Here is a 13,378-nt window from a genome sequence, read left to right on the forward strand (position 1 = left end):
AGAAGGGGTTTGGACTTAATGGCCCCGGGGGTCTTCCACTGAAATACTGTTAAGTTTATGTTGGTTAAAATAGCTCTTTATTTTAAAAATTGCATCTTTCTTTCTTTCTTTCTTTCCTTTTTTTTTTTTGCACTGTGTGAATTAGTTCACACAAACACACTCCATCCATCTGCCACTGGCCTGGCCCATGCGTGATATATACACATCATATATAAAGTAATATATAAATATTTATTGGGGCTCCATGAGAAACTTTTGCTTCAAAAGGGAGATGAGTACCAACCCCCAGAGTCAGACATGACTGGACTTAACGTCAGGGAAAACCTTTACCTTTACCTTAAAGATAAAGGTTTTCCCCTGACATTAAGTCTAGTCGTGTCTGACTGGAGGTTGGTGCTCATCTCTATTTCTAAGCCGAAGAGCTGGCATTGTCCACAGAAACCTCCAAGGTCATGTGGCCGCCATGACTTCATGGAGCGCCATTACCTTCCTGTCGGAGCGGTACCTATTGATCTACTCACATTGGCATGTTTTCGAGCATCTATGTTGGCAAATTCTGGGGCTAACAACAGGAGCTCACCCCCTCCCCGGATTCGAACCGCCAACCTTTCGGTCAGCAAATTCAGCAGCTCAGTGGTTTAACCCACTGCGCCACCAGGGGCCTTTGTAAACAATCCCTAAGTCTACTTTAACTTGCTTAGTACAACTAGGGTGTTTTTCCTAGGCAGTCTCAAAGGTGCTACAAGACCCCTTTGTGTACGGATCCAGATTAACATAGCCATGCCCTTGAATTTTGAGACCAAGTTAATTCAAGTATTAGAGCTACTCTAATGATCCTATCTACGTTTACCATTTAATGCAGTTCAAAGCTAGCTTCAAACTGTAGCAGCCAAACAACTGACTCCCATGAACACATGTGAAAGAAAGCCCTTAAAGGGTATCAGCGGACCTCAAAGTGGTTCCATCATTTCCTTTGTTATCATCTGCACAGCAAAGTGATAGATAGCCATCTATCGGGGGTACTTTGAATGTGGTTTTCCTGCTTCTTGGCAGGGGGTTGGAGTGGATGGCCTACAAAGTCTCTTATAACCCTATGATTCTATGAAAACCACTCTCTTCAATACCATTTTTAAATAGCATTGAGTAGTCAGTGTAGATGGGGCCCATGTTTTACTATAAGTACCCGCACCAAGGAAGTCAGGATAAAGGCTTTATTCTGACAGAGATAGTTTTGCCTGGTATAATTGACACCTTCCATATATAACAGTACAAAGTGAGTACACAGGGGAGTTTTGTCACATTGTAAGGGATTTGAGGATGGAGCAGAAATAAGACTAGAAATTTCTCCATGGTCAGCAAAGCAAAACGGGAACAGGAAAATGCTGCTTTAAATTATAAAGCTGTGATACAGACATCAGAATTGTTTGGAGGAGGAGAGCTGTCATTAATCCAATACACATACTTTCATACATAAATACATACTAGCTGTGCCCGGCCACGCATTGCTGTGGCGAAGTATGGTGGTATGGGAAATAAAGTATTGAGGAATTGGTGGTAGTTAAGGTAAAGGATAAAAGTTTTCTCCTGACATTAAGTCCAGTTGTGTCCGACAGCACGCTGAAGTGGATTATATGGCAGTGTAGAGTCAAGATAATCCAGTTCAAAGCAGATAATAAAAGATTATAAATGGGTTATATAGCTGTGTGGAAGGGCCTTGAGTCTACCCTGACATATAATCCAGTTCAAATCTGATAATCTGTATTTTATAGGAAGTGAGGAATAGGCCTAAGTGAGGCCTAACTCTGCCTGTCCCCTGGGCTGAGTGGGTTGCTAGGAGACCAAGTGGGCGGAGCTTAGCATTTTAACTGGCAGCAATCGGATGAAAACAATTATTCATCTCCCTCTAATTAGGACTTTATTTTTCTTTTCTTTTTGTTGTATGAACGTAGAGGCATGGATGAGGGGTTGTACTGCCAAGTTTAGTGTTTCTGGGATGTGTAGTTTTGATGTTTTGTCCTAGGCCGAAATTTCATTACCCTTTTATAAATACATATAATAGGAAAAGCTGTATACTTGGTTAAATTTAAATGGCTTTGGACCTATTCACATGTCCCTTTTCGGGCCATACCGTTTCACGCACAGCTGCTGGTGAAAGGGAAGGCATGCGGGGAAGCTCATTTCCCCATCAGATGGGGAAAGGGCAGCAACGCGTCCCTTTTCCCCATCATACGGGCCAAAGTGAAGGAAAGTACACACTTTCCTCCCCATGGTGGTAGAAGAAGCACCTTCCAGCACTTCCCTTCCACTTTGGGAAGAATGTGGGTATGACCTGCTGAGTGTCGTCTGATGCTCTCCATCCAGGCCAGCCAAAAGTGACAAAATGGGCCTGTTTTAGCCCCATATGAAGAGCTCCCCATTATCAAATTAGCAGAAAGACAAATGCAAGTTGAAAGTAGCAGCACATAAAAGCCAAGCTCCTGTTCAATGCAGCCAGAGTGAAGCTATTCGCTCTGTGTATATGTATTTTATCTTGTTTCATTGTAATTGGTTTGGGCTTGGTCCTGTGTTAGCCACCCCGAGTCCCTTCGGGGAGATGGAGGCGGGACACAAACATAAAGTATCATCATCATCATCATCATCATCATCATCATCATCATCATCATCATCATCATTCTGGATGAGGTAGCTATAACATACCAGGGGGCATTCCTGCTGGTCCTGTGATTTTTCTGATGTGTGTGTGTGTGTTGGGGGGGGGGGGGGGGGGGAGTGGTTGTGCTCACCTTTAATGCTACCCACTAGACATGTCCAAAAAATCATTTTGAATTGTATATCGGAATTATTTCGGATTGTTCTCGCTTTTTGATACGCATTCCGAGACATTGTCTCACAGCACAACCAGCAATGTAATTCGAACCATTGTTGGCCCATTCTCTAATTGTCTCTTAATGTTTCATTAATTCCCCCCCCCCCCCCAAATTTAATACATATTTTAAAATATTTTAAAAACATTTTTTGTTTCTGCAACCTACCTTGAATGGGAGCTTAGCACCAATCAGAAGGTTCCACGGCCAATCAGAAGCTTCCACGATGGATGCAAAGGTGGGGGCTAGGGTCCTCTGCGTCCATGTGGAAGATTGCCATAAAAGCCCTTTGTGTAGTCCGGGCGAGCCATTCTGGGCTGGGCTTTGTGTGGAGAGGGTGGTGGTCTGCAAACGGAGAGAAAGCAAGCCTCTTGAGGGAGAGAGAGGGTGAAGGGGCCCAGTCTGGCTGTTCCCACAGAGGGGTTTGGAGAAAGGGTTAGGGTTTTGTTGCTGGTTCTTTCTCTTAGCAAGGGAATGTCTAGTTTTCAAAGTATCTTTGCACTCCTTGCCAGGGCATTGCTTGGCGTGGTGGTCACTGGTCCATTTCTAATTGAAGGCATTGGGTTGAGGCTTGTGGGATTACATAGCCAGAGACACCATTGATTTCCAGTGTCCTTCTTGCTTACAAATATAGCAAGGGAATTTCTAGTTTTCAAAGTATCTTTGCACAACTTGCAAGGGCATTGCAAATTTGATGAGGATAGCTCAAGAAATGAGGGCGGGAGAGCCCTGTAAAAGTCCCCCCCCCCCCTGGGTTCCTTTTTTTTTGGCGATTGCACATGTGCGTCCGCCATTTTAGAAACATTTAGAATCATTATGAATTTTCAGAAATATCCGAAATTTTTGGGTGAAAAAAATCGGAAATACTTTCTATATCGAAGCGCCAGCGCCCCCTACTTTAGAAACGAGAATTGAAACATTTTTTTCATCGATCGGACATGCCTACCCACTGCACTGCAGATGACTATAGAAATGCTTGCATGAGTATTGGATATTTTCTTATGCAATCACCTAAAAGGTTCTTCTAGGAGTTATGCCAACATGATACCACAACAGGATCCTGATAATATCTATTGATCTCATCAGAAGTCCATCATGACTTCTGGCAGAGGCCCCACCCCCAAGCAATAAAAGCATTGCCAGAGGCTTCCCGCATAACATAGGAGGCTTCCCATGTTGTGCTTGCTCTGAGAGATGGGGGGGGGGCATGCTTCTCCCATTTCCACCCTGGACATTCCACAGGTATATATACACTCCACTTGCTTCATTGCTAACAGAACTCCTGAAGATGCCAGCTACAGATGCAGGTGAAACATTAGAAGAGAATGCTGCTGGAACATGGTCATACCAGCCCGAAAAATGCACAGCAACCCATGGAAAACATCATTTGCCCTTTCCATCTAAGGCAGTGGTTTCAACCTGTGGGTCCCCAGATGTTTTGGCCTTCAACTCCCATAAATCCTAACTGCTGGTAAACTGGCTGGGATTTCTGGGAGTTGTAGGCCAAATTACCTGGGGACCCATAGGTTGAGAACCACTGATCTAAGGCTTCCTATGTCCTTCCTGCTTAACTATCCCCACAGTAGTTATTTATTTGGGGTGCAGTTTTCCAGGAAGCATGTAACTGTAACTATTATTATGATGCAAAGTATTTTGTAGCAGTGTGGTCTTCGATGTGCAGTGAAGAACCTTTAGATTGCTAAAGACCCCACTTTGTTGGTGAGGAGGCCAGAATGCTGGGATATGTGTCTGTAAAGGGTTTACACCAATATTTGTACTTTTTGAAATGTTGCAGAAGGAGGTTTCCAGAACCTCCTTGTGCTATGCCTTTTGACATGGAACTACAGTTTGACATGGCTGGGGTGCATCCTGGTGGCCAATGGCTGGAAAAGAGTTTGGGTAGGGTGCCTGAGGACACGTCCAACTCTAGTTGGCCTGAGAGCTGCATTGTGCTGGGAATGGATTCATACCTCCAGAAAACGTGGAGCTTTATGCTCTGCCAAGTTAGTGTTGGATCTCAACTGAAAACATCTTGAACTCATTTTTTAAAATATGGATCAACATACCTGCCTGCACTTTTGGACTTTCCTTCTGGGAAATGTCAGGATGAATCCCTGTGCTTTCAAATCTGTCACTTTGATTTTTTTTTTTACTTAAGAGTCATCTACGTAGCTTCTACTTCTTCAGACCACCAACATAAACATAACTAATAAAAATCCTCTAGATCTTAAACTCAATGTCAGTGCACAAATAAAGGAATATGTTAACAATATAACCAAATCTTCTTTTGTATGGAGGACCAATCACATAAATCCTACCTGTAGTCCAAAGAGGCACAACCCAGTCATGAACTCGCTTGGTGAAACTAGAGGATAGGCATTCAGTTTATTCAGATCAAGAATTTATTGAAGTCTTCCATAAGAAATTGTGTACTTCTTCTCCCAGAAGCAAACAGATGTGGATTCTGGAAGAGCATTTGGAGGACCAAAGATTTAGAACCACTGCATGATTAACAACTTTAATAACCTCTCTTATAGCTACAAGTGTTTACCTGCTTTTTTATTGTGTCATAAACGACTTGAGAACATACAGCAAGTCGCTCCTAGTGTGAGAGAATTGACTGTCTACAGAGACTTTGCCCAGGGGACACACTAATGTGTTACCATCCTGCTGGGAGGCTTCTCTCATTTCCCCGCAAGCTAGAGCTGACAGCAACTTTCAGACCAGCAATCCAACCTTCAGGTCAGCAGTTCAGCCAGCAGAAGGGTTTAACCCATTGTGCCACCATGGCTCCTAGTTTACCGTATAGAATCTTTTATATGCAATTTTTAAAATGTAACAGAATATGCCCCAAATGCATTCTAGTAGGTATGGAAGGTGTTTTCACCATGGTGCATGCCCCCTAATCCTGCAAGAATATGGAAAAAACAACTTGGCGGTATTTTTCAAATGTTTTTATCCCAAATGTTCTCTGCGGGTATGGTGTGCATTTCCACTTCCCCTTCTGTCAGTCATGTTTATGCTCTGGAGCATCTATCTTTGAAGAAATTGCTTCTGCTTACTTCTCATTGTTAATAAAGGTTCCAGAAGATCCTCCAGAGAAAATATAGCAAAAATCTGCTCCTTCCCCTCGAAGGGGTTGAGACATTTTCTTTTGGCAGAGCATCTGTGGTAAAGTGGCCTTTCAAGGTCTCCTGAGGGCCAATCTGCACCCCCCCCCCAGCTTTTCCCAGTTACCTACTCTGGTTTAAAAGGTGGGAAGCCTCTATTTTCAGTTGTAAAGAGATAAGTATTCTCTCTTAAATGATGGAGTTATGTGCAGAAGATCACAGACAAGATTTGAATCAGCTTTTAATTGAATATTAACCTAAACCTAGCACTTTCTTGGCATATGTAAATTTTAGATGGATTTCGATTTCAATTTAATTTAATTTAATTTAAATTGTCTATAAGATGGATGATGCTATAGAGCATTTATGTAACTCACTTTGGGCTATTTTATCAATGGTTTTATGTTACATTGTATATTTTTTAAAGTTGTTGGGAGCCACTTTGTGTTCGCCGAGAGAAAGGTGACATAGAAATTCCCCAAATAATTAATTAATAAATAAGATTTAGGTCCGGACAAGTGACCTAAATCTTTAATTAGAATTGCAACAGAAATTCAGCTATGATTGCTCGTCCACAAAAAGGCTGCATAAAGCTAATTTCTTAAACACAAAACTGATAGCTGAGCTGCATGAAATTCCTCATCCTGCTATATTAGAATGCAAGGAAGGAGTGATAGCAGCATGCTGCAAAATGATATCTTTTTAAAAATATATATTATTGAGCCTTTGAATGTAGCTAATACACATGTTCCTTGGACCATCTGGTCTGATAACAGTTACTCAAATATAATTTCCTGTGTTATCAATTGCAGGACCATTAATTATTTTATATTTGCACAGGTTGTGATGGAAAAGGTGTGTGCCTTATTTGACATTTAATAACAACCAAGATATACTGTTTGGTGAACAGGAATCTTGTAGCGACTTTGAGATGAGATGAGATGAAAGAAAGAATCTGGTTGCATGGACTTTTCTCTGTTCCATCAGACCAATTAAATATACTTCCTTGGATGCATGGAGTGGATTGGCTTTTATGAGCAGGCTGTACACAGGCAGTTCTCAAGTTACGAACAAGAAAGGTTCTGTAGGTTTGTTCTTAATTTGAATTTTTGTGTTAGTCAGAACAGGTATTTAAGTGTAATGCCCTCAGAACAGGTATTTAAGTGTAATGCCCTTAAGTGTAATATAGCACAAAAGCTTATATACCGTGTGTGTGTGTGTGTGTGTGTGTGTGTGTGTGTGTGTGTAGATATATATATAAGCTTTTATGCCCCTGTTTAGAAGATTTTCTCTCATTTTCTGTCCCTGTGATAACTGGATTTTTTTTCCAAATAGTTTTTATTGCTATTATTTTGATAATTACAGTGAAAGTGGGATCCCGATGGATACACTGCCATCTTTTACAAAACTTTCAAAAACGAATTAGGCCCCCTGTTAAAGATATCTTAAACAATATATTAGAAAACAAAGAAATCCCAAAGTCATGGGAAAAAGCCAATATAACTTTAATCCATAAAGAAGACACGGACCCAACAGAAATCAAAAATTATCAGCCAATTTCTTTATTAAACAGTGATTACAAAATCTTTGCAACAATAATGGCAGACAGATTAAAAAGTTTTTTAAGAATCTGGATTTCTGAGGAACAGTCTTCTTACCCAATAGGGAAATCAAATACAACATCAGAATTTTAATTAACACGACTGAGTACTACGGAAAACATAACGAAAAACAACTGGCCTTATTATTTATAGATGCCGAAAAGGCATTTGACAAAATTAATTAGGACTATCTAAAATTGTTGTTGAAAGAATTGAATATAGGATACAAATTTAAAAATGTGATAGAAACCACCTACTCCAACCAAGAAGCAACCTGTGATAACTGGATTTTGAAAAATTTGGCTTGTTATGGAAACAAGGGTTGGTGGTAAAGCTTCATTGGAGAAACCTTTGCCCCATGATCACCCTTTCAGGAGTGAATTTCCATGAATTTCTCTCACTTCCTATTGTCTCACCCCATTCTTAACTATGAGTCATTTGTAAATTGGATATTTGTAACTCGGGGCTGCCTGTATATGTATAGCCAGGTTTCAAGGTATTTCACCTCTATAACTATGCATTTATGTTCAAAAGTCCATGACATAAGGATTAGGCAGAATGGGAATATCTCAAGTTAGTTAACATGAATTATCTGTGTTGAAATCTGCCCCTCCCCTTTCTTTATATTCAACATCTTAACTAATATATACAATGTTTTCCATTTTGGAAGATGGATTGGGTAAATTTATGTCTTATGTTCTATAGCTTATCACATTTGCCCTTCCCAGTCCTCTCCTTCTCAGTCCTTTTCCCTGTTTTCTTTTTCCCCTTCTTTATCGTACTTTACAGAACATTCGGATTCAGACCAAACATAACTTGAGTCACACATCCTGGGGACTGAGACATGCAGCAAAAACAATGAAGGGAGATGTTTTGTAAAGCCTTTAACACATTAACCAGTGGAGAAAAGCCCAGGTTTCCATGTGAAAGAGTTTGACTTCTGAATGTAGGAAGTGACATGTACCCTATGGAAAATACAGAAAATGTGGAATAAGTCATAAAATCACAAATAAAACAAATACAGTAAATTGAGACAACCATTGTAACTCATGATAATTTCTGCCCTTACATATACAAACTGACCTCATCTGTAGGAAATTACAAAGCTGCCCATTGGGAAGGGGAAAGCATTTCCACACAGGTGGAAGTCTGTACATATGGGACCAGCTGGGATAGGCAAGTTTTGAGGGAGGCTCATGTATTAAAACTCAGAATGAGACTAACAGAACCCATGGATCGTATCCAGCCAAGACTACTCACTGAAGCCCATCAGAAGGAACTGTGAAGCTCTTTCATCATTTCCCCATTAATCGATCAATGTTAATTTAAAAATGGAAGTAGAAAGAAAGGGCCATGAGTGGCAATGACATATGAAATCCACACACAATTCTGTAAATAAATCAGGATGATAGCATTGTAAAAGCCTTCATTGGAATTGCTTTTGAACTTGTAGTAACTGGATGGGATATAGATCTATAGGACTTACATTTTAGGTGGTTCTTGACTTTTGTTTAATTTCTACTTGTCTCTACCTACACAGTAGAAAAATTGTGCAATTATTAGAACATATGCAGAACAAACCTGAAAAATGTACCTGTTTAGACCCTAGTACCTAGAACCACCATTTGCTCCCCAGCAAAATAACATTTCAACACAACAATGTGGGTTAAACTATGGACAACTTTTATGAAATGTTACTAATCAATCTCTGTGTGAACTGCCAACCAATTTATGGGCATGAACTTGGTGTGTCATGAAACCAAGGCAGTGGCCATCCAAGACCTCCTCCTCATAAATTAAGGGCGAGAATCCATGGTCCCCGGCTACAACCAACTGTTGCCTCCATGATGACAATTCAGGGAAACAGATGGAAAATTCCATCCCAATTCCAGAGTATATTGAGAACAGAAATCTCCCCACTCAAGGTCACTATTGTTCACCCTCACTTTGGTTCTTTTAACTGCAGATAAGGGTTCCCACCCACAGCCTACATCACAAAGGGGTGCCTTAGGTACACCTCAAGATGTAACGTACCCCTGTTTTGTCCCACATGATAGCCTATTTAAAGCCCACTCTCAATTTGTCTTGGATTAAACAGTATACGGTAGGTGAACCCCTCCCAGAACATAGAGGGGGAAAAATTCCTACCTGGCCCCAAATTGCGACCGTTGAAGTACACTGTTAGAGGGTGGGAGGGTGGGTCAGCTGCGAAGTCAGAATGGAGAGCATGGCAGGGAGCGAAGCATGCTGGTCCCAGCCACAACAAGTCCTAGCTGGGACTATTTTACTCTCTTCACTGTAAGGGAGCAAAGTGCTTTCCCTCCCTCATGCTGAGGGGTGGGGGTAAGGAAGTCCATGGCTATATTGGCTGAGTGACTCTGGAAGTTGTAATCTTCCGAAGTTTTTTTTTTTCAGGCTCTAATGGAGACTAAAGAATATCACTTTGATTTATTACTTTAAAAACTCATGGCTGCCACAATTACAACATGACATATCAGTGGTATGCTAAAATAAATTATGTCTTTTCCTGCAAGATATCATTCTATGACTATTAATAGTTTAATTGACCAATGCAGTTTCATAGACTAGATCAGTGGTTCCCAACCTGTGGATCCCCAGATGTTTTGGCCTTCAACTACCAGAAATACTAATAACTGGTAAACTATGTAGATGGGATTTCTGGGAATTTTAGGCCAAAACACCTGGAGACCTACAGGTTGAGAACCACTGGACTAGATCATGGTAGCAAATTAACGATGAACAATTGATGAACTGAGAGGACTCGTAACTTTGGTAAACAATAGAAAAATGTTGGTGAAGCAAAGGAAGACAAGCACATATTAATTGAATTATTCTGATCCAGAGACATTTATAAGATCTGTAATGTTTATAGTGCTTAATATTCAATTTATTTATTTGATGCAAGGTGTATCTAAATCATTCACATGGAATTGGAAGTAATTTCTATGGAAATCATTAAAGTACAGCTCAAAATTCAATTCTAGACAAGTTTTAATTGCTAGCCTCAATATAGCAATAGAAATTTCTTTCACTGCTCAGACCAAATCCAAGACAGAGAAGTATATTAAGGGGGGTTCTACAAGGGCACTTATTTTAGCTCCAACCAGTATGAAAAAATACAGATTTGGAGCTGCATTATGGCTACACAGGGGTGCTGTCAAATATCTCGGACACGGGACATTGACCCCAGAGCCCAGCTGTGCTGAAGTTATATTCTGCATGGCTGGCAATAGAGCAGGATTCCAACCCCCCTCCAGAACCTCAATTCCCCCCTCCCACCCAGAGAAAAGAACACGTAACTTAATCTGCCCCCAGATCAAGGTAAGTGCTGATTTCCTGTCTTTTCTGAAGGAGGGGGGATTGAGATGCTGGGGGACTGGGGGGGGGGGGCAGCTATCCAGACACAGTGCACAGTGATTTTTAATGCATCAGTTATGCCCAAAAATTTCATGGGGTCCAGCTATACTGTAGAATTAATGCAATTTGACACCATTTTCACTGACATGGCTCAATGCTACTGGCAGAGAAGGCTATAGAACTTGTAAAACTACAGCTCCCATGATTCCGTAGCATTGAGCCATGGCAGTGAAGTTTGTTCCAAACTACATTAATTTTACAGTGAAAATGAACCCATGGATAGGCTTGTATGCAAACTAAGTGAATCTCAAACACTGAAAGGTAGGTTAATGGTTGATCTGGTATTTGTGTTCTGCGCCTGACGTGCACATTTTTATATTGGCTTTATATAATTTTATAGGTTTTGCTTTAAACACTCACAATAAAAACATTTAAAGAATAAACTTGCCACTTGTTCCCACATGGCAATAAGCTGGACTAGATGGCTTTTGCAATCCTTCCCAGTTTTGTAATTCTACGATTTTGTGATTGTAATGCCACCATTCTTCTGCCCAAAGACTTTGTGGACATCACTGACAGGAACAGAACAAGGTTGACAGTGCACTGCACCCTGTCTTGGCTGTTTTTCTGCTTTATAAATGAGGCAGATGCAAAGCTTGGCAAAGTTACTTCCTTGGAATATGATTCCTGGAATCCCCTAACTATTGGCCATGCTGACAGGGAGGTAGATATTTTAGTCCAGAAAGGGTAAAAATGTAAAGCTCTGGAAAGAAATTATGACAAAATCACTACCTAGAATTTGACAAGGTTAAAAATCCTGCCTCTCACAATCTCTCTTCCCTCTGCCCCCCTTGACATCCCAGGCAAATGCTGTGATTTTCCATGTTGGCATTTCTGCAAGCAGGCAAGATTTCCCCCCTCACCTGTAAAAGCTGCCAATCCCCTGAAGCTAAATCTGTTTTCTATTGTCTACTCTACTGATAGGCTATGTTGCAATCAGGAAATTTGTTCAAAAGTACTTATTCCAGTCCAAGAGACCACATATTTAATTGAGAAGGTGCAAGATAAACCGAAGAGGAATATGTTGATCCGATGCTACATGGCTGAGGGCCCTTCCACACAGCCATATAACCCAGAATATCAAGGCAGAAAATCCCACAATATCTGCTTTGAGCTGGGTTATCTGAGTCCACACTGCCATATATCCCAGTTCAAAGCATAAAATGGGGGATTTTATTTAGCTGTGTGGAAGGGGCCTGAGTCTACGCTTCCCAAAATCCAAGTGCTTTTGCTTTCTTTGGCGTGTTTTGCTACCATTTGTTTCCCATTTTGTTTCAAGTGGATGTTAATTTCATGCCAGACTAATAAAGTTGGAAGCTGCCACCTACTTCCCTGAACAGAATAGCTGTAGTAAATGGTGTCCAAGAACAGGTTGTTTCCCCCTCTATTGACAGACAATTCTAGTGCTGCCTCAATTAAACTGATGTAGAAATGGGCTCTCTGTTCTGGTCAGTTCAATTCAATTCACAAGGCCAACATCTGCAGCCTTCAGATTGCAACTTAATTTTTATTGATGGTTTAAACGGGGGTGGGCAACATATCACCGTCCAGATATTGTAGGACTTCAGTTATCCTCATCTTTTACATGTACAGACATCCATGTGTGTGTGTTTATGTATTGTAGAACATATCACCAGCTAGTACTTGTATAGCAAAATAAGTACAGTAGAGTCTCACTTATCCAACACTCACTTATCAGATGTTCTGGATTATCCAACACATTTTTGTAGTCAATGTTTTCAATACATTGTGATATTTTGGTGCTAAATTCGTAAATACAGTAATTACTACATAGTATTACTGCATATTGAACTACTTTTTCTGTCAAATTTGTTGTATAACATGATGTTTTGGTGCTTAATTTGTAAAATCATAAACTAATTTAATGTTTAATAGGCTTTTCCTTAATCTCTCCTTATTATCCAACATATTCGCTTATCCAACATTCTGTTGGCCCATTTACGTTGGATAAGTGAGACTCTACTGTAGTTTGATGGGACTTACAGTCAAACAACCTCTAAATTGTCACTTTTCATATGCCTGCTATAGAGCATCTGATAGTTTCATCAAAGGAATTAGGAATTTCTAGGTCTTCCAGCATGAGTTTATGGTTGACTTTTGCTGAACTGATCAGAGTCATACTGGAGAATCTAGAGATTCTTAAAGAAAACAAATACATGAATAATCAAATCTGCAAAAGTCAGCACTGAAAATGTGGAAGAATTACTACATACAGCAAATGAATAAATATTTGACCCAGTGCTGATACATAAAATGTACCATTGCAGTATTCCAGATATGTGGCCATTGATTCTGTTTAAAAACCTCTGAGAATGGTCAGATTTGTTTGGCATCACTGTACTTG

The 13,378-nt window shown here is 40.4% G+C and overlaps 1 long non-coding RNA gene across 1 annotated transcript; it reads right to left on the reverse strand.

The window, feature by feature from the left end:
* Positions 1–8,420: 8,420 nt before the first annotated feature.
* On the reverse strand, positions 8,421–12,963 carry LOC134296300 (uncharacterized). The gene is made up of 2 exons (XR_010002991.1): positions 9,062–12,963; positions 8,421–8,540 (listed from the first exon to the last, which is right to left on the reverse strand). It is a non-coding gene; the product is annotated as an uncharacterized LOC134296300 (long non-coding RNA).
* Positions 12,964–13,378: the final 415 nt, after the last annotated feature.

This window comes from Anolis carolinensis, chromosome 2, assembly GCF_035594765.1.
Source record: "Anolis carolinensis isolate JA03-04 chromosome 2, rAnoCar3.1.pri, whole genome shotgun sequence".
Taxonomy (NCBI): Eukaryota; Metazoa; Chordata; class Lepidosauria; order Squamata; family Dactyloidae; genus Anolis; species Anolis carolinensis.